The sequence below is a fragment of the Callorhinus ursinus genome, unplaced genomic scaffold (assembly GCF_003265705.2).
Source record: "Callorhinus ursinus isolate GAN/ISIS: 27379988/994484 unplaced genomic scaffold, GSC_fseal_2.0 scaffold8, whole genome shotgun sequence".
Lineage (NCBI taxonomy): Eukaryota > Metazoa > Chordata > Mammalia > Carnivora > Otariidae > Callorhinus > Callorhinus ursinus.
This window is the reverse complement of record NW_027397070.1, coordinates 10,775,723-10,798,387: the sequence shown is the minus strand read 5'-3', so window position 1 is coordinate 10,798,387 and position 22,665 is coordinate 10,775,723. Positions and strand designations below refer to the sequence as shown.

The following is a 22,665-nucleotide window of genomic DNA, read 5'->3' as shown; positions in this document are numbered from 1 at the left end:
CTTTGAGAATTAATTCAGTGCAGTAAAAGACAATCCCTCTTTGGGGAAATACACCACACACCCCCAGTCATATTCCTAACCAGTGCTTGTCACCTTCGGGGATACACAATCGCCAGGAAGGCTGAGGATTAGCGCTCAGTGGGAGTTTGACCTATTCAGCCAAAAGGTCAGCTTGCCACAGAAGAACCCATTACAAAACAGAAACAGGACAGCTCAGTGGACACACATAATGAAAGGGGGAAAAGTCACGGGTCCTACTCGCCTTGTGTCCTGCATTGCCCTTTTCCTTAGTAACTCTCCCCACCCCCATTTCCAGAGAAGGTGGAGCTGCCCCAGCTCCTCACCAACACAGTTCACATTAGGAAGGTAAAACACAGGCAGGAGAGAGGAAGGGGCTTGTTATGGAAAAGAGCATTTGAAAGAGACATTCGAGGTGAAGAGGAGTAGGGCATTGTCAGGCAGGGTTTCCAAAGGACTGTTTTATTAGGGAAAAGTTGTCATTGGCAAGCAGGGAAGGCCATTTTAGAGAGATTTTCTCATCGGGCCCCTCCCCATGGGAAGCAGTATGGCAGAATGGGTAAACGTAGCCTGAAGGTTCTGCAGGTGGTATTTCAGGGATGGAATCAACCACCTAATAAAAAGGCAAGCTTCACGGCTGCCCTCTGAACTCATCCTTCAAGGGGCAAGGCTCTGTTCCCACACTGAGCTTGGGGGGTAGGGAGGACGAAAGAGCATGCTTAATGGAATACTGGACATCGCTCCCTGGGCTTTAGCACTTGGGGTAAGCAAAGTCAGGGTCTGGGAAAGAATGGAGTATAGAATGCTTAATGAGTCTTTCCATGGCTACGGAAGAAAAGAAAAGGGATTTCCCTTGAAGAATCTCAATTAGCCTCCCTCACTGTAGGGCAAGGGAAGCCAAGGAAGGGTTTTCCCAGGAAGGAGCCTCAGAAGTTTATAAGGAGAGTGTGCGTGCCTTGTGTTTCCCTATCAAAATAAAAAGGTCTATGTATTCATTTAATATGGGACCAAATCTTCATTCTGAAACTGGTCCACACAGCTCTGCCTACTGCCCATATTCACAACTTGCATCCTTTCAACTGTAAGCCCCTCACTGGTTGTGCAAGGCTTAGACACTGGGGGAGTTTCAGATTGGGAGGGAGAGGAGATACTGGAAAAAGTCGTGCTCGGTACCAACTTAACCAATACAGCGTCCCCGTCACTGAAACTCCACTGTCCCTGCCACGACATGTGGAGCTTCCACACAATGCATCATGTAAATATCTGAAAACAAATGATAGCAATGCTTTTCAATGTACTTGCACCAATATTAGTGTTTTCGCTATTTAAAATACAGATGACTAGAGAGGAGAAATGGGGACAAGCAAAGTTCATGGGGCATGTGAATGATTAATGATAAATAAAAGAAAGAAAACCTCCTCTATTCAGGAATGGTGCACTTCGGGTTTATTTTCCAACTCATATTTAGTCATTTTTAAACATCACAAAATATATCTGTATAATTCATATCCCAGAACCCACGAACACATTATATTACCAATTTAAGAACTTTTTTTTAAAGGATTTTATTTATTTATTTGACTGAGAGAAAGAGAGAGTGCACAAGCAGGGGAGCAGCAGAGGCAGAGGGAGAAGCAGGCTTCCCGCTGAGCAGGGAGCCCAACATGGGGCTCGATCCCAGGACCCAGGGATCACGACCTGAGCCGAAGGCAGACGCTTAACCGACTGAGCCACCCAGGCGCCCTATTACCAATTTAAACAAAAAAGATGTATTAAATCCAGTAAAATAATTGAAATTCTAAGAAGTCTTGTGCTGATTTTAAAATTCTTTGATGCAACACATATTTAAATTTCTCCCACAATTTAAGTATGGATTGAATGCATTAGCCAAAAGCATTAGAGATGAGATGACTGTGAAAGTATTAATATGTACAAATGAATTATTTAATTTGGGAAAAAGAAACCAGGCTGCTTTTCTCAAAAACAAACAAAACAAAAACAAAACAAAACAAAACAAAAATACCTATCTATATGGCTTCAACTAGGAAGACCTAAGGGGAAAACATACAACATTCAATAAATCTGTTTAGTTTGGGGTTTGTGCATCATGCACTTCTCATCTTCTGAAGAACTAAATACTGGCCCTATGATTTTTGAAATCGTTTATGATTTTCTACATCAAATAGGCAAAGTCATCTAAAAGGGAAATAGCATCCAAGCATCACTCTAGTAAGTCTGGACAATGCTTTTGTGTATTTGGTCAGCAACAAGTTACAGGGATTTCTTTCATTCCAACGTTCCCTTTCAAAGACTCACATTGCCCACCACGCCTTCCTTTTCCTTGAAGGAAATGGAGAGTTTCTAGCTACCGAAGCAGGGATTTCTCCATCTGTTGCTGGGGAAAAGGAAAAATAGCCTTTCTCTGACAATCTGGTAGTTACTATAGGAACAATTATATATGTCCCTTATATGGGCTACGATAAAGGGTGATTAACATTCTTCAGGAAGGGACCCAAACTTCCCCTCGATGATGACATTCTTCAGGCTGTGGTTAGCGGCTGCTTGCAGTGACAGCACCTGAGGGAATGACGGAGCTCTGACAGCCTACGTCTCCTGGACAGCAACCTCAGGAAGATGCAGGCATGATCCACAGCCTGGGTGGGGTACCTGAGGGGAATCCTTAAGAGATGCCTGAAGGCATCGGTGGAGAAGAGCATGGCATCAGGCTGGACAAGGGATGAAGATATACTTATAATTCCTAACAGGACTTTATACAAAAGGGTTACTTGATTATTCCAATCTAACTTTCTTAATCATGCCAAAATAACAATGTATATAAAAAAAAAAGAGGGCACTTTTAAAGGACCAAAGTCCAACAATAATTTAAAAGACATCTGAGTCTTTTCGGAATATGTTTCCTGGCGTCAATAACTTGCTACCGGGCAGGGGGTGGTTTGGGTGGCAAAGCTTAAACTTAACTATTTACTCCCCTTAACACAGTGAAGGATATGAGAATGTCCTCTTTTCTTTACAAAATAAATAAAGGTAAAAAGGTTATTGATCACGACTAATTCCCATCTTTGGATTCTCAGCAGAGATGTGGAGTATGGTGGATTTCACCCCTTCTCAATCTGGGTAAGTTTTAAGAGTGTGGCAGTTATCAAGTGACTTCAGAATGAAGAATGTAGGGGTACTTGGATGGCTCAGTCGGTTAAGCATCTGCCTTCGGCTCAGGTCGTGATCCAGGGTCTTGGGATCCAGCCTCACATTGGGCTCCCTGATCAGCAGGGAGTCTGCTTCTCCCTCTCCCATTGCCCCTCCCCCTGCTTATGCTCTCTCTCTCTCTCTCTCTCTCTCTCTCTCAAACACATTAAAAAAAAAAGAATGTAGAATCTTGTGAGTGATGGGGAGTCTTTATTTTTACCTAACATGAGCTCAGCGAGAAGACAGAAACTATCTTCTGGCTTCAGAGCTACAGCAACAAACATGCATTGACCCTTCCCATGTGGCAGGTGCTCTGCTAGGTACTCTGCACACAAAGACGAATGACTAAGATGCAAACCACTGAGTGAGGCGGTCCTGTGTGACAGAAGGTCAAGTGGGCCACAGACAGTGGGCGACACAGACCCTGGCTCGGGCGTGGAGCCTGAACGTGGGTCTGATGTCCGAAGGTGCTCCGCTTTCTGAGTACAATCCCCAGGCTCTCGATTTGAGCTTCTTCTTTTGTTGCTGTTATTGTCTTTGTTCTTATGTAAATTCCTCTTCTTCCAATGACCACTTTCCTCTACAAATCACCTAGTCTATGTCAGGAAGAAACACCGCATGTTCTTATGAATTAACTGCATAGAAAAGACACCAAGTATTCTCTGATCACAGCTCTCAACCGGGAAAACAGATCACATCAAATTTGAGATTTCAATGCCACACCAACTCTGCAGAGTTTAAAACCTGTCTTTTAATTGACAGAAACGACCTCCCTCACTAATCAGCTGAACGGATTTTGAGAATGTTACATTTTTAATGCGGGTTAGATTTGGTTTGCTCGTTCAGTAGGGTCTGGGGGGAAGAAAAGGCTTATGCTTTCATTTTGAAAACTATCTTCAAATCCTTTCAATTGAGCGCTACCATACCATTGTCCCCCCCTTCTGACCTCAGCAGCTCACCGACTGTTACTGGCATGATTCCACCCAGTAGGAGGGGGTAGAGATTATCAGTGAAACAGTATGGTGTAGGTCAGCACTGGATGGTAAAAGGAATAGGTACACACCTGTGACCTTGATTTTGTTTTCCTAGTCTGATCCCCAAATTTTATGTTATGACATTTGTAACATCTGCTACAAATTCGGAGGTAAGTCAGGTACAGCATTATTACTTCCAGTCTAATGCTCCATTCATCCTTCAGGCTCTCCGAGGCCACGGATAGGGTAGATAGGACAGGGAGCTAAGAAACACTGGCTGTGCAGGAAGCAGCTTGTGTTTCTGTGGGAGAAAGAAGGCAATGTCTCTTGCCCTCATCCATTCATATATTCAGTCATATTTGTATTTTCTCCCAGACAGCAGCCCCCCACCCCTTGTGCCACATCAGTGCTTGGCAGTGCATTTAGTGACTTTCTTTCTGCCAAAAGCAGAGTCAACGTGAATAGTTCCATGAAGCGCTGGGGTGTTGGCTCAAAGGACACAATTCTCTGCTTATAACAGCACCTGCTTGAAAGTCATTCTGATCAATTTCCAAAGCTTAACCATCTCAGACTATGGTGTCACATTTATTCATCCAAAATTTAGTGAATACATAGTAGTATAACAGATATTAACCTCACTGACCTAGGTGCTATAGACGTAAGCCAGGTTCCTATTTTCGTTTCTAGATGCTCTCTTTATACATCATCATAAGAGAGCTAAAGGCATCCATGCAAAATATTGGTTGAGGCTCTGAGAATAGTCAAATGAAAAGACCCTGACCTTCCCAGGGATCAGAGTCTAGTGGGGAGACTGACATATCAGCAAATGGATAAAATGTAATAAATGTGCAATTATCAACTCTCAACTCAGGATAAGACAGGGAGAGTGGGGGCAGGAAAGGCCTCAGAGCAGGGGTATGTTGGAGATGGCGAATGGAAGGTTAGCTCACAAGGACAGTGAAATACAACAGTCAAGACCCTGAATGCTCACTTTGGCAGCGCGTGCGCACGCACACACACAAGACCCTGGGATCCACTGGTCGGCTATGAAGGCAAGGACAAATGCACATTGACGTAGTTACGCATAGCAAGGTTTCGGGCTCATCATCTTGCCCACTCCAACTTGCTTTCCCTTAAGCTACAACACTGATGGAATGTCACACTCCTACAGTTGCTGGTGAGGCTGGGTCCCCCCACTACCACCGCACCTTCCTGAGGCTCAATACCGTAGTTTTATAGTCACATGATTACACCAAGGAAGACCAAGGTCCACCGCACTTGGTCTGAAGACCCTGCCCTTCCACTACTCCCGCAACGCTTCAACACCACAGCTGACATCGTGGCCCCTGAAGCACATGTCTACATCACAGCAGACAGCTTCACACTGCGCGAGACAACGCAGTCGCCAAACGGACTGTCACATCCCCTTGGGCATTCTGAAGGGGACTGCGGTGATTCAGGTCCTCATTGTCGGGTGTCTGGTTCCTTCCCCCAAATGCTTCCTGCTCTCTGCTTGCCGGGGGAGTTCACCGGGGGACAGTTATGAGCAGAGGAAAGGACTTGGGTTCTGGAGTCAGGCTGACCCAAGTTTTCAATCCTCCATTTGTCTCTAATTAGCTGGGTGGTCTTGAACAAGTTAGGCTCTGTGGACCTCAACTTCCCAATCTGTCAGAAGGGTTAATGCTTCATACGGCTGTTTTGAGACATGTGACAGCCCCGGCCCTCCTTTAATTTCCCTTCTAGAACTTATTTGCATATCACCTCTCTCCTCCGCTAGTCTTTCACCTTCATAAGCTGGAGAAATCATTTTGTGCACTGCTGAAACCCTGACAGAAAAGGGCCCAGAACACAGAAGGTGCACAATAAATATCTGTGAATGAATGAGCATTCTAGAGCCCCGTGCTGAGCCCAAGGGAGGCATTCAGCACATGTCAGCTCTCTCCTCCTTGCTATGAAAAGCAGAGGGCAGGCCAAAGATGACTTTTCTAAATCACTATCTTAATTCCAAATTTAACAGAAATATTGGGACTGCATTTTTCCTAAATATTAGAAATATTTAGGATTTTTTTTTTTAATATTGGGAACATTTTGTTTCTCTGTATGTTGTGCCTGGGCTCTGCCTTTCCTATGGCATGATATCAAATCTACAGTGTCACCACAAACCCTGTGAGCCAAATGCAATCAGGGCCTCAAACCAGTGCAAACATTTCACACATACTTGGGCAAAGAGCCAGCAATTCACTGAGTGTCAGCAACTGCCCACTGAATTTTCTTTTGAAGGATTCACTCACGGCCTATTCCAGCAGTAATTGGCATTCATTTTAAGATGCTGAATGCCTCAGACATAACTTGATTAGGTAAATGTACACAGCCACCGCCAATGGAAACCAAAATCAGCTCTTAAAACCCCACCATCTTCCTTCTGATTTCATATAAACAAAAGCCCACATAATTATCAACGGTAAGTGAGCAGGCGCTAGGTCTTGCTTGTGTTAGCAGATCAAGGTCTGCATCATCACTGCCATCTGCCTCTTGGGAACCTCCAGAGTCTCTGATTTGGGCAGAGTTAGAAGCTAAGACATGGGGGCACTATTTGGAGTGTAGAGATAGTAAACAGGCTGCCCTGACTTTCAGACCTGGACTGGAGGACACACACAAGCATACTCTTTCATACTTACCATGACCATGACACATATCAAGGAGAAAAACCCTAATCTGAAGGCCTATTATTTAGATTCAAGGCTCAGCTCAAGCCGCTCTCTATCAGAGGTTCTTAACCTATTGCTTGCTTTGAATAACAGAGCTGTTTAAGCACACCCTCTTCCTGAGGCAATATTCAAAACACAAAACTTGGTGCATACAATTACAAAAATCCCAGAGAGCTTCTGCAACCCATCCTCCACTGACCTCAGGTCAAGAACTCTGGCTTCAGACCACAGCCAAGCGTCCACATGTATCTCGTACCAGGTTGGGCACTAAAGGGAACTGAACAAATGATTCCTCGAATGAATGAGTAATCAAATGAAGAGGCAAATGAATGAATGCCATGGACCCAGGCAAGAGAGAACACAGGACGAAAGCAGACACTTGTATTCGGTGTGGAACCGCGAGACTGAAAGTAGCAGCCAGTAAGTTGGTTTATTCACAAAAATTGCTTTGTACAATTATACACAGCTCCTCCCCTTCTAAATGCAGACGGAGGGAGGAAAGGAAAAAGAGATAATGAAGGTTTGCAAATGAAGTGGGTACAACTGTGCAATCAATCAACATTTTCTGAAAAAGAATCTGCATCACTTGCCAAAAATCTGAACTGAATAACTGAACCAGCATTCTGATGAGAATGGACTTTGCCACTAGCCAGTCATTTTTATTTGTCTTCCAGCTGTCTTGATTCTTTTTTTCCAGGAAGCTACTGGTCTCTTCAGTTTAGTGGGTTCAGACATGGCAATTTATTTAACCACGGTCAAATGCATACTCCATGTTTATTCTTTTAATAAACCTTTACTGCGGGTCTACTCTGTGCCAAGTATTACATCGGTTGGAAAGGGTACAATTCAAACACTCACCTAAGTATTAACTGAGGGCCTACTACGTGCCAGGCCCTCTAGTGATAAGCCAGGGAAGCATGAGCAAAGCAGACAAACATGCCCGCATGAAGCTGACATGGCGCGGGGGGCGGGGGGGGGAAGCAACAACAACAATACACACACATCTAATTACATAAGTGGCAGGAAAAAAATAAAGGGGAGAAGGGGAAAAAGTTAGTAGGAATTTCTGTAGAAGATTAAAACAAAATCAGGAAAGACGTCTCCAACACTCTGAGTAGAAAGAGGGATCAGGTGACGGAGTGGCATGACGTCCAGGTGAAGGAAGACCAAGTATAAAGGCCCTGGGATGGGAGACACTTATCCAGTTCCAGAAATGGCAGGGAGTCGGTACTCTCAAGGAATCTGGAGACTGGGGAGACAGAAATACAAACTGTAATAAAATAATGGTTTCTTTGGACGATCTCAGGAAAGGGGACATCTAACTTCAGTGAAATTCAAAGATTTAAAAGAGAGGAAGATACCTGGTATAGAAAGGAGTAGAAATTTTCCAGGCAAACAAGCCAGGGATGTGGTGGTAAGAGGTGTGGCTGAGGTAGAGAGAAGAGCCTACACAACGGCACAAATTCAGCAAAACACGCGAGTGATGCACAGGATAGAATTGTGTTTGCAGGGAAGATGAAGTTATGGCTAGGGCACAGGCAAGAAATGATGGCGAGTTAATCCTGGGAAGTAAGTCAGGAGGACTCTAGAGAAGAGTTCAGTTCTAAAGGTATTTAGAAGGTGAGAATGGGAGTTCACAAACTGACTATTAAAGGGAAAGGAAGAAACACCGTGTGAGACCGTAGAGATGTTGGGTGGCAGACAGTAGGGATGATTCAGTCAGGACAGGCGCACGGAGAGGAGATGTCTGGCGGACCTGAGGCTCCAGGCGGAGGCGTGGCAATGGTGAGGCCTGAGCGGCAAGTCATTTGCATACAGTAGGCAGAGAAGCCACAGAAGGGCAGAAGGAGGGAAGGCTGGGGGCCAGCCCGGGGAACATCTGCATTTATAGAGAGGGAAGAGAGTCAGCGAAGCACCTGAGAAGGAACCATCAGAGGGGCAGGAGGTGGATAAAGAGGTGACGGTGTCCTACCTACAAAGAAGAAGAGCGGAACATTTGAAGGAGCGACTCTTCAACTATGTCAAATGCCACGGGAGAGTTCTGAAGACCGTGGGTGGGGGCACTGCTGTCCACTGAGGAGTAAATGGCAGGTGACAACCACGAATTACACACCTTAAATTCCTTTTTTAGGAATTTGGAAGTGAAAGGAAGGAGAATAAGGGATAAAGGATGGGCAGGGAAGAGAAGTGGGAGAATACCCAGGATGAAAACTTTTTTTTTTTTAAGTGACTTGAGAAAGTTTATACCCTAAGAAGCAGCAAGCAACAGCCACAAGATATAGAAGATGGACAACCCTGAAAGAAGCTACAATACTGTCCAGAGTTCAAGTTCGGCTGAGAAACGGGTCACACATCACTTTTTAAAAAAATCAATATTTTACTATCACCTGAATCTACAAAAATGATGCTTCATGGTGAGGTGCCTCGTCCAGCCAAAAGGATCTCAACTTAAAGAACACGTTCTTCTAGATGATGGTCAGATAACATAATCATCTATGAGTCACATTCCAAAGTATATTTCTATAGGGAAATACACTGAAATCAAGCCATCATTGTTCTCTTGAAATCATCCTTTTACCTCTCCTGTTAGGAGTCTCCATACTGCCGCTCCTGCAGGCTCATCATTTCAGACTGGTCTCCTTCTCCCTTGTTTTTCTCCCCTGTGTAAATAGGGAAATCAGGCATTCTTTCCTAAGATCCGGGTCTCCACGGCTAGAGTGATTTTCCTTCAAATTTCATGAAAATGCAAAACTCTCTCTGTATACAGAGATGGCCACATGCTATAGAAAGGGTAATTTTAAGGCTTCTACCTCACCTCACACCACCAACAGTGTCCTTCATTTCACTCATCAAAAAGGATGCTCTTTCCTGGTCCACTTGGTTACTAGTCTCTCCTTCCTTCCTTGCATCTCTTGGGATGGCAAAAGCTTTTTAAAATGTTATAAAGAGAGGAGTTACCTGGAATTGCTTTTGGAGTCCCTCTCAGTCTTGGATCACAAAAGCAGTCAACAATTCCTCCTTGTAGCGAAAATCTATCAAATACCCATAGGCTGGTATCACAAAAGATTATTAATATACCCAGTTGTGAACTAAAAGAATATTAAGTAATCAGAGAAAACACAAGTGTCTTTTATTTAGCTGCCTCACCTTCAGTGAGGTTCAATGTTCTAGACGGGAAGGAAGAAAGACAAGCTTCTGGAATTTCCAAAATGTTGAAACAAGCCTCATCCTCAGCACTCAGAGGAAAATAGTCAAGGTTCCTCGTGCTCTTTTAACTCACTTGCTTTTCTCTCTTCTTTTCTTTGAAAACCGCTCACTTCGGGGCTTTCAGAATCTGAGAGGGACTATGTGGTCACTAATGGTCTTGGGCCAACTTCACTTTAATTTGTGGCATTGTGGCGAGCCACCTCCATCTTTTTTCCTCATAATTTAACCCCCAGTCAAGAAGAAGAGGAAGCGCTCTTCCTTCCTGTGTTGCCCTCAGAGGCGTATTTGCCTCATTTTCTGACATCATTTTTTTAGAAGGAACTTCTTCCGCAGTTAGTATGTCAGCCTGGTTGTAGCTCTGTCCTCTGTCATACTCGCCAAAGGGTCTTCACATTTTTATTCATCTGAGTATTTAGGAGTACTTAAGAAGTGGGGAGACAGTTGTAGTTTAGTAGAAAGAGCATAATTCTGAGGGACAGAAACCCTTATTTCTAGTCTCAGCTCTGCCATTTACCAGCTGGTGCACGAGGGTAAGACACCTGACATCCAGGCCTTGGTTTCCCCATCTGTACAGTGAGGTAATCATTCTTTGTCCAAAGAGTTGTGGCAAGGGCTATATCTCAATATTTGTGACAGTTTTCTAGCACAGACCTAGCAAAGAGTAAGGAATAAATACATTTTAATGCAATCTGGGTTTTTAAAAAGCTCTCCGTGGCAAAATAAAAATGGGTGCTGGTAAAATGCTTTTGATGAGGAAGATTACAGAGAGTCACTAAGGGGATATTCTATAAATAGAACTTTCCCTAGGGTGTGTGTGTCCTAGAGCCAGTTAGTAAAATCTCAGAGAAATACGGTTACCAGAGAGATGAACATATTACTACCCACTCCGGCATGTTGTTCAAGGATTAAATGAGATAATGTATGTGAAGTGCCTAGCACAGTATTTGACACAGATGAGGTAGTAATAACCAGTAGCTCCCTTCTCCTTTCTCAAGGACGTGTATTCTACGGAATCAGGTGTAAATCAAAAAGACAGAAACAAAAACCTCTGCAGATTTGGCAGAGTAAAATCCCATGTCATGGCCTTGTTCACAAACCCGACTGATAAAAACGGCCATTGGTGATAGAATATTTTGGCACAGGTAAAAATCCTTAAGACTACAGCTAGACCTTGATTCTGTGTTCCACATTTTTAGCATAATGATCTTTGATAAAAGTAAACGGAGAAAGAGGGTGTGGTGGCATGGAGCATACCACTATCTATGGGCACATACATGGATCAGCAGGTGGGCACACATCCATATATATATATATATATTTCAAATTCCACACTTAGAGGCTCAACTTCTTAAAGAATGTGTACAAGGTAGGCACTGGGAGGCTTGATGAGATCACAGCTGCCTAAGGCGGAGACACGTACGCTCAAGCGCTGCCTACCACCACAGTGGTAGCAGCATAAAGGTTACCTTCCAGTTTTTGCCAGGAGGGACGAACAGCGCAAGAAACCAAACAGACCCACGGCATTCTGCCCCCTCTCTTCCTCGGTCCTGATTGGTCATGTCATGTTTGTTGTCAGGCCCATCTGGACAGCAGGTGTGGTGCTGCAACCAGCTGCGTGTATTTGATTATTGACTACTGAATATTTCCAAAGGGCACAACAGACTGCCGACTGACCCTCGGTAATAACACGCAGCAGTCTCCCCTGTTTACACACGTAAGAGCTAAATAGAAAAGAAAACGGATTTTGAAATTTCTAAAACTACATTTTGACCAGAGGCTTTTAACAAAGCCTCCGTCTATACCATCAGTCAAACGGTGAGCTTGTACAGAGTCTATTAAAGGGGGAATAAGGTTCATGAATTTCAAGCTTGGAGGGCTCTAATTACCTCATGCTCAAACTTTAACTACAAAACTCAGATAAATTGCTGCACTAAAACCATAGAAGATCCTCCACCTGATTTGTGCCAGTGCATCTAAAGCTCAGTGAGGCTGATCCCAGCGAGATTTTTCAAATCAGTCCTAAGGGAATTCGTTCTGGACCTGTCTCTAATGAGCACATACGGATTACTTGGATGTTTTGGTAAAGCTATCCGGTAAATGAGTCAATCTGAAAATTTATTAGCCGCAGAGCATTACGGCAGTCAGTCACATAGCCCAAGAATCCTGGGGAAATTCAAGTCATTTTCAGCATCTATCAGCCAGGTACCAGGAATCCGTCTCAGGCCCCGGCCGGTAGCGGTAACTTTAGACTAATTGGCTAGTAGTTACAGCTGTCTCTTCAGTGTTTTTGTTCTTAGAGGTGTGACCTCTTCTTGAACCAATTTATGTACACCCAGAGAGGGGTCCTCTATTTATTCTAGTTCAGTGTAGGATTTGGATTCAAAAACAAAACAAGAACCAAGAAGGAAAGAGGTCTGTATCTATAAATTATGGTGCAAATAGCTCAAGCTGAGCTAACGCGAGGACAGCCGAAAAGTTGGAATTTAGTGGATCTGGGAGGCAGAGGACGAGGCAGAAAACAAACACTGCTCTCCAACATTCAAAACATTCATATTTTTTCAAAGATGGCACTGAGGAGAAATGAGGATTTCCCTCTGCCTGGTACAACACTCTCCATGGCTATTTATCCAGTTACAAACTTTTATAGATATGAAATATTTTAAGAAGTCCTTTAGAAATGGCCCGAGGTAATTTCAAACTTAACAGACCCTGTCCCACCAGAGCTCATTACAGTGAATTTTATAACAAAGTACCCTCTACTTAATTTTCAGAGCCTAGCCAAGCGTTCTAGAAATGCAGCTGCATTAAGTGCAATTAATGGTACAATAAAAGCAGTGGAGGGCTGTTTAACACCCAAGAACCAGCAGTAAACACTGGCTCCACGCTCTCCAACAGTCAGTGATGTGTCAAAGGACCTGGAGTGTGAGATTTCTGTATCGGGGGGAGGGGGGGAGACGTTTCTCTCCTGCTAGAGAAAAATCTCCTGTCCTTCAATCATTCCGCCCAGAGACTGTATATGAAAGGATATAAAGTTACTCCCTCCAGTCATGCCACTAGCATCCCCACTCCCTTTGAGAAGGAAGCCAACACGGTAAGCTAATATTCCCATCAGTGAAGGAAAAGGACAAATTTAATTTCACCAAAAATGAGCCTAACATCCAGTGACTCATGATGCACAGAATGATTTGTGCGTAACTAAGTTTACTGTCAGATGCCAGAAGAAGGAAAGAAGTAACCATTCAGAATACTATGCTTATTCTTTTCAACAAACGGGGAAAAAAAAAAAAAAGATGAAAGGATGGGGGGTGGGCAGGAACAATTATAATGATGTTTGCAAACCTCTTTAATGATGAAAAATTACTGCTTAGAATTTGAATACGAGAGACACCCAGAAATGAGCAAAAATCTCACTGGTTAATACAATCATGATCATTAGAGCATTTGTCAGTTAGTTAAGTTGTTAAATACAATATGTAGTCAACCAGGTCTGGAAAGATGATTTTATGTACTTACCTTCCATAAGTAATTAAAACAATTCTATCATGAAAAGAAGTATTTGATTATAACTGTCTTTTAGTAGTCTGCATTCAGGGTCTTATCCTTCTATTTCCATTCCAGGATGAAACTGGTTGTTTAACAATATACATAGGCTAAGAAGTATATTAAAGGTGTATTTTTTAAATTTTATTTCATTATGTTATGTTAATCACCATACAGTACATCATTAGTTTTTGATGTAGTGTTCCATGATTCATTGTTTGCGTATAACCCCTCCCAACAATTAAAGTGCAGACAACGTTCGTAATCACAATAGCATAGCCATGGCCTCAGTCAAGAAAGCCATGGACAATCCCCAAATTTCATAGTATTAAAAACATGCTTCTAGTCTCCTTCCTCAACAAAATTCTTTCAAGAGCTTTGACTTGAGGTTTGGTTTTTTTCAGTTTCTGACAGCCACTCTTGGACGGAAGTGCTAAGGAGCCGTGAGACGGGCAGAGGAAGCACCCAGAGCTGGGCAGTGCCCAACTGAAAACTCAGGACAGAAGGAACTGGAGTGAGCCAGGATCACCCTCCAACCGAAGACACTTTAGTGACCCCAAAATTGAATCCCTCCTCACCCCCTCCAACAAAATACAGTTGACTGTTGAACAGCACAGGGGTTTGGGGTGCTGACCCCGTACAGGTGAAAATATGCATCTCATTTCTGACTTCCCCCAAATTTACTGACAGCCTACAGTTGACCAGAAGCCTTACTGATAACATAAAGAGTCGATTAACGAATTTTGTATGTTATATGGATTATACACTCTATTCTTACAATAAACAAAAAAGAGAAAATATTAAGAAAAGCATAAGGAGAAAAAACATTTACAGTATTGCGCTGTATTTATTGAAAAAAAATGTGTATAGGTGGACCTGCATGGTTCAACCCCATGTTGTTCAAGGGTCAACTGTAGTCCTGACTACTTCTTCCCCAAACAGAAAGCATGCATGTCTCTAGAGACAAATAAACAAACTTCTCCAAAGTGATCTAAGATGAAGGTGATCGTGCAACTGAGGAGAGAGACGTGAAGGGGAGCTGCAGACCTTTTCATGGCCCCTGGGCTCTCAGAATGCCGAGAAATGCTGGAGCTACCACATGAATGAAGGCATTTTCTGCAGAATGCTGGTACATTTCACAGCGAAGGTCTTTTCAAAAACAGACAAGACTAGACACATTTTCAAAAAAGAATCATGTTGTCTGGGACAACTCACCTTGTTTCGGCATGAACTCAAATGGTTAAAAATAAGTCATTTGTATCATTGGTTTCAAGATGAGGGGTTCTTGTGCTAGTTCCCCCTTTAGAGGGTTTGCTAAATTATGCCATTATTTTTGTGAAAATTAACATTAGGAAGTCTTCTCGAAGTACACAGATTTACATAAAGGTACCCATCCACAGGCAGACAATTCTCAACTGACAAAAGCTGATGAGTGCCCCATCCCTCCCCCATGGCTGCTGGGCCAAGTCCCCATGGGGATAAGTAGGCGAAGTCTCTGCAGTGACAGGGGCGCGGGCTCGAAAACCAGGCAGATCAAGATCATAATCATGATCTTGTTATTTACCAACTAGAGGATTTCAAGCGAGTTACTCGATCTTGCTGAACCTTGACTTTCTCCTAAGATGCTTGCTCATAGAGTTGAGAAGAGAATTCAAGTATACAAAGTGCAGGGTAGTCCGGTGTTGATTTCGAATTCTCTCTCCTTCCACAGCAGAACAACTCTTGAGAAACCCGGACCTCCCCGGAGGCCAGGCTCCCTCAGGGCAGCATTGCAGTGCTCTTGCTTATTAGACTCTTCTGTTGGCCTGCCCAGGCTCTCACCCTCAGCTAAACTTACACAGACCCTGTCAGGTAAGCCTTATCTGGAGGCCTCACTCAGCTTTCTGTCAATGGACAGTTGGAAAGCATCTTGTTCTGCTCTCAGCTCCCATGCCATATTCTATACTGTTCTAGCTTTCACTTTATACCTTGTTTATAGTTTTCTTGTGTGTTTGTGCCCACATTCTGATTTGTGATATGACTATCTTCATTTATAACCTACAGTGCCAATAAATATTTTTGAGTGGTCTTCTAAAAGCATTTAAGAAATGTTTTGAGTTTTTTCCTTTCTTTTGGCTACAGTGTCTGAAATAACACAAGTAACTCTGGTTAGAAATTTGTCTGGTTTAACAAACATACTTGTTTAGGAAGTGAATCATCTGAGTAGGTGAAAAAGACTATTAGTAATTCACACAGCAGCGTGCATCGATGCCCCTAGTTTGCTTTTCTCTTAATCCCTAGAGAAACTGAGATGCACCGAGAGCTGGAATTTTGATAATGTAAAAACAAAACCAAAAACAACAAAAACTAGAAAAGAAAATTTCTGAACAATGGAGCTCTTTGAGGGTAAGGAGCTTATCTTACCTCTTTCCCCCAAATAGTGGGCTTAGGGTGGCAGACATAGAATAACCTAAGGACATGTGGCTACCACGGGCCTGAGGACACCTTACCAGCAGGTAAAGGTGTCATCAGCAATGCTGACAGAAAGGTTTCAGCCAGTTTCGATCTATTTCAAAATGTTGCCCAGCACCATGCTGGCGCCCCCAGGCACAAGGAAAGCTGCTCCCAGGACCTATACGGTATGAAAGGATGGTCAGTTTTATGGGGCACCTGGGTGGCTCAGTGGGTTAAGCACTTGCCTTCAGCTCAGGTCGTGATCCTGGGGTCCTGGGATCAAGCCCCGCATTGGGCTCCCTGCTCAGCAGGGAGTCCGCTTGTCCCTCTCCCTCCGACCCTCCCCTCTGCTCGTGCTCTTTCTCTCTCTCTCTCAAATAAATACATAAGATCTTTAAAAAAAAATGAGGATGGTCAGTTTTACTGCTGGGTTCCATTATGGGCCCACAGGCTCTGTGGACTCAGCTAGGAAGCTAATCTCCATTTACACTTTTTTTTTCTTCCCCCCTGGGAGGAGTGCACTGGCATTATAAACTGAACACTGAACATTTATGTTTATAAATCTTTTTAATAGGTCCTAATTTCCTTGAGGGCAAAGATCACAGATGAAATGCTCCTAACCCTGAGTCAACATTTCTATGGACCCCATCGTCTTTCTATTAAGATGTGATGATGATAATGTTTAATTTCCAGCAACTGAGAAAGGCGAGTGAAGAATGAAACGAGATTGCAGGAAACGGTATCACTCAAGATATTTTTATTTAAGTACTTAGCTGAGATGTGAAAAATAAGGGAGGGAACTCTGTGGTCTCAGCAGAGGGCAGCGTGTTGCTGGCACTGAACATTCATCCTTGGGCTGGTAACACCAGCTCCGGTACCCCAGGCAGAGTAATAAAGGCTTAATTCAGCATCCTTCCACCTGGCTAACTCAGGTTTAGTGAACACAGGAGAAAGACGTCCACTTCAAGAATATCAGTCTACTTCCTTTCATGAGCTCTAAGTGCGCTCTAAAGTAAAAGATACGTATAAGCCTCTCCTGACCTACTCTACCTTTTAGCTGTAAGTGGAATCGACTTTATTTTCCTGTCAACTACAATTTTCGCTAAAGACTCCTGACTTCTTTATGGCGCAATAAAGTTTTGTCTAGGATTACAATAAAAAGCTTTCATAATACCCATGACCCGAACATTCTGGATTAATTTTTAAATTGCATCTGATAATCAGTACAAATGGCAATTCAATGTTTATGCCCTTGAAACCAGATTCATCCCCTGGCCTCTCTTATGCAGTCCATAACTTTTAGGGCAAGTTTCATTATGTAAAAGCTAAGGTGAGAAGAGAGTTTTTGCATAGGCTCAAGTTTACATTTATTTCCATTTGACATCTTTTCCTCTAGAGCAAATCCGTTATTACTCGTGCTCCTCTGGGAAGATATCAATAATCTGGAACATATCCCTTTGTCACAGGCCCGCCATTAACATCTCCCTTAACTACCTGGCCCAGTGCGAAGGAGGGAGAGGAGAAGGCAGGGGAGAGCTTGCCGCAAATCCCCACCCTCCCGTCTCTATTGACTACCTTCCTTTACTCCTCTCGGCGCCTCCCCTTGGCTTGCAGGCCGAGGAGGAGGAGGCAGGATGACCTCGGACTCCGCAGTGTCACACACGAGTAAATTAAACCTGTGCCTTCCATCTCTCCTTCTGGTCTTTCCTGATGGCATGAACCGTGCAATGGGTTGGCCCAGGGAAACAGAAGGGAGTTGCTTATTGACTTAGGAAAAGCATCTAATGAAACAGTAAGCCACTAAATCCTCTTAATTACACAGTGAGATAGAAGCTAACAGAGAGACCTGCCTTATTATTTGATTCAAATGTTAAGTTTCACCTTAGCATACAGCATTCGATGATAGGAGCAAGTAAGAGAAGTTCAAAAATGTCATTCCCGAGGTTCATTTATTCAGTAAGTAACATATTCAGCACCCACTATGTTCCAGGGACTCAGACAGTGTTAAAAACAGGATTAGGGACAAAAAGAGACAAGGCGCCTGCTTTCACAGGGATTACAGTCTTCTGGATTAGGGCTGCAACAAATGGAACCCAACTCAAAGCTTCGCATTGGTTATACCACACCCGGTATCATATATTCTCAAAATGCCAAAATATGGATGAGGCAAGTCTTAAGTGGAAAAGGTAATGCACTGAGGATGGCAGTGCGGAAAAACGGAACAAATCTGGGTCCTGGCTGACCTTGCGGAGCCCCTGCTGCTCCTACCCACAGACCGCTCTTACCGTCAGATGATCAGCCATGTTACTGCTTAACCAACTACAGACCGCATACTCTCTCATGTGCAGCTAAATGTATTTTAACGGACACACTTAGTAAATTTTGTATTTAAACCACAGACAAGACTTGCATGGTCAATATCGAGGTGTACCCCACCATGTTGGGACTTTTAAAATTCTTCATTGAATTTTCCAAGCTTGAGACATCCCTGGTCACGAATGCCTACACTAATGGATTTCAGCTTAACCTTGGAGGGTAGGGCGTGGGAGGAGAAAGGGGTGATCGTGACGTATAGGGAAAAAGCACACAGGGGGAGAAGACCAAGCCGACAGGCATGGCATAGAGTAGAGGTGGTGGTGCTTAAATATTAACTACCTTTCTGGAAAGAGACATGAGAATCAACCAGATTAGGGAAAAAGAGTGGTGGGGTAAGACAGGGCACAATGAGAAGAAAAGAAAGCACAAGTGCCCACAAAACAAACCCTAATTCATTTATCTAGTTTCAAATAAGCCCAAGTTTGACAAAGACCTAAAGCTGTTCAATCACCCCACATAACACATCCAAGGAACGTGTGCCTTCAATTACTGAGCAAGAGAGACCACCAGCAGCAAAGATGTTATTCTTGGAATTTCAATGCAAAGCAAATGTACAGATGTTGGCATAAAAGCCAAACCGTCTGAGATGGAAATGAAGACAGAGATTCAGGGCGAAGATTAGAAGAGATAAAGAATTAAACGTGCAATAAAAGAGAACATTACATGCATGGCACCAAGCTTCGCCAGGCACTGGCTGGCGACACTCAGATGTTAGCAATGGTGACATGTGTAGGCTAAAAGAAATGGGCAAGGGCGCAGAGTCAAACAAGTACAATATTAAAATCACTATCTCTGTGGGCAGGCTGTAAAAATCATATCATTCTCACTGAAAAATAATTCATTAAACTGCACCCCAGCAGGATGTAAGGAACAACAGGCAGCATATGAAGATATTGAGCAGCAGGGGGCAATAAACTTTATAAAAATTATTAAAGCATGCAACAAAGCAAGATAATACAAGGAGGAAACAATGGAAATGTCAGCCCAATTTATAAAGTGAGCGTGTTACCCCATAAGTGCAAGCACTTCATGAAAAGCACACATGCTTCTGACATTAAAATTTACACTCTGCAAAATCACCCTTGAGATGTCCAAGCTGACCCACTGCAGGCCAGCAAAATCAAAGCCAGCAGATCGCCACGTGGAAAGGCTGGTCCAGAAGAGCTTCACACCAGGTCCCCTACTCAAATGCCATAATTATCTGCAGGTATGTGAGATACTGCTCCGGTTACAGATCCAAAGGTTAACTGAAAACAGGGCCACACATATTTCACGTCCCGTGAAGTAGAGGACACTTGAATTTCTAAGCTGGCGGACATGAGCAGCCTTGCCTCTAATCCAGTTTCCTCCCATATTCCTGGGTGGTTCAATAATTATACTTGAACCTGGGTAACGTACAGTTTAGGTCACCTCCAAGCACAGAAGGCATCTGTACGCCCTGTCTCCAAACTGTTTTCCTCCTCTGCTTCTCCCTGAGGATCTGAACTTAAAAATTTCTTTAGAGTTCCGTGGACACTTAATCCCTGGAAGGCCACTGGAGAGATACTAAAACTCTCTGCTGAATATTTTAGCAAGTATTAATTGACCAGATTTTTTTTTTTCCTGCCACTGTCACCAGGAAATGAGGCAGAAGTGCGGAGAATGTTGGACATGAGATCAGGGCAAAAAGGAAAAAGGAAAATCTTGTCTCCCAGGGTGTCACGGTGGCCCAAGGATTGAGGACAAGATGCTGATAAACCGGAAAAGATAACTGAAATAAAAATAGAGCCCTGAAGACAGTCTATGCTTAAGAGGACTTTAGTCTACTTCTACTGATTCTGAAGTGGTCAAGACAAAACTAACGATGGCTGCTTTAAATGAACCCTCCTTATCTCTCCAGATTCATTTCCTAGCTTTTAATGGCAAAACTGTGCTTCTCTGAATTCTTCCTCAGGTCGGTAAGATGTAGGGCAACAGAAATAGAACCCAAGACAAAAAACCTACAGAAACCAGTGTAGCCATTAACACCTGACAACCTGACAGGCTCGGAGTACAGGCATACACCATATTTTGCAATTCAACATGTATCCACCCAATAAGCTTGTGATAAAGCAGCCATTCCCATTAACAGTCAAGATCCTTCCTTCTCCCATCTCTCTCTCTCCCTTCCTTTCCACTTCTCTCTCTAATTTATAGGGGCCCTGGCCCACACAGCATGGACAAATGGCCTACCTTTGTTTATTTTTTTTTCATAAAATCTTGCCCAGGACCTTAAGTCTTGTATTTATGCACCTCTTAGACGATAGAACCAAGAGTCAATCATTTTAGCCAATTCTTTTTAAAGATTCCTTCTAGGCTGAGACTTTCGATTCCAGGCTGGAATGAATTTTTACAGCCAAGTTATAAACACCTGTTACTCAGCAGGTGCCACTAAAATATATAGTTTGGAGATTGCATGTTTTTTTTTTTCTAGTTTCAAAAGTTGATCTACTTGAAGATAATTTGTTTTTAGAGCTGTCAAGCTATAAAAGCCACTGCATTCCTTTTCACTAGCTTATAAAGATTAATTGGAAGTAACACAAGCTTGCAATTTATAGGTCAAAGAAAATTTTGCCTGCTCTAGTAGAGTTTGGCACAGGAAAACTACACATCCTCAGCTGAAAACTGAGATCAAAGCAATTGAGAAATAAAATATCTTGGGAGATTTGTGTGTTTGTTTATTTTATTCTAAGATCAGAGGTGATAGTGACGTAGCACCCTCACTAGAAGCAGCAAACATTTTTACATTAAGATCACAAACATAGAACAATCTTTTCTTTGCTCTAATTATTTATAGATTCCTTTCACAGCCCCTTGAGCTAACAGTTTCAACATCATTCATATAAATGATCTAACAAATCAGACCTAGCAAAACTAGATCTGTGGAGTTAACCCATTACCATGCCCAAATGGATTTTTACAGAACTAATCCGGCAAGGTTTGGGTTTGAGGATTAAAGATTTAGGGAACCTTAAGAATATGGTCCTGTTTCTTTCACCAAAACAATGTATTTAGGACCTCTCACGTTTTATCTTTTAAGCTATATGTAACACTCAAGCAGCAGTGGATAGTCCTAATAATTGGTAAATTAACAAACTATCAAATGCTTACCTTCACAAAATGAAAGCAAAAATACTATTCCTACCTAATAATAAAGAAGCTAAACAAATCTAATACATTAAAAAACACCAAAACACTATTCTGATATAAATTCTTTATATTGTTTGGCTGGCCATAAATCAAATAACTAGATGCTTTCTCACACAGGAAATGAAGACCACAGGTCATACCAATACAACAAAAATTAAGTAAAACTGCCAAACCCTCCCACCCCCCAAAACTCAAACTTTCCGCCCCTGGATGGAAAGTAAATAATTAAGCTTTTTGTTTCTGGCTCACAAGGCATTAGGACTTCAAAGTTTGCAATCTGATATCCTGGATCAACATCTCCTATCCTTACTTCATTGGACTATCCCAAGGTATTATGTTCATATTTTATCATTTTAGCTGTCATATGTTAATTTTAAATTCTGAAGTACACACACATACACATGTTAGATTTTCTTAAAACATGGATTCAGGGACAAACTCATAGGAAGTACTGAAATATTAGTTTGATGGGAATTCTGTCTTTTAGGAAATTCTAAACACAAACACCACTTGATTTTTTTTTTTTTTCGTCTCTGAATTAGACCAAAACCTTCCTGCTGATTATTTATGTCATTTGACAGGACTAAAATCAGCCCGTCTCCAAATTTTGCAGCCATCCATGCTTTTTCTAATAAGAACTAATTTTACAAGGTCCTTTCTGGCCAAGAAACTTTCAACCACTATAAACTAGTCAGACACAATACAAGATGATTAGACCAGAGTATATAGACTATGTAGCATAAACTGCCAGTTAAACATTATAGCGTGCTTCATTTTAATCATGTAGCTTTCATCTTTTTTGAACACCCTTTTAGCATCTCTTGAAAAAAAAGAGGCTTTGAAAAAGCTGAGCTACTGCTAAACACTATAAGCTGATCCTGCTATACTGTGCTTTGCCCCAGTGCCTCCCCACCCCCGTGAAAACAAAAAAAAATATCGCCTTCGATACTTTAAGGTCTAATAATTGTGGTCTTAAATGAGACAACACACCATCTTCAGTTGAAAGGTCAGTATGAATCCAGGTTCAAATGCAATCA

General features: G+C 42.6%; 1 protein-coding gene across 9 annotated transcripts in view; it reads right to left on the bottom strand.

Moving 5' to 3' along the window:
* The window catches only part of NPAS3 (neuronal PAS domain protein 3), an 835,099-nt gene that overhangs the window by 434,399 nt on the left and 378,035 nt on the right, over positions 1-22,665 (bottom strand). The window lies entirely within an intron of this gene.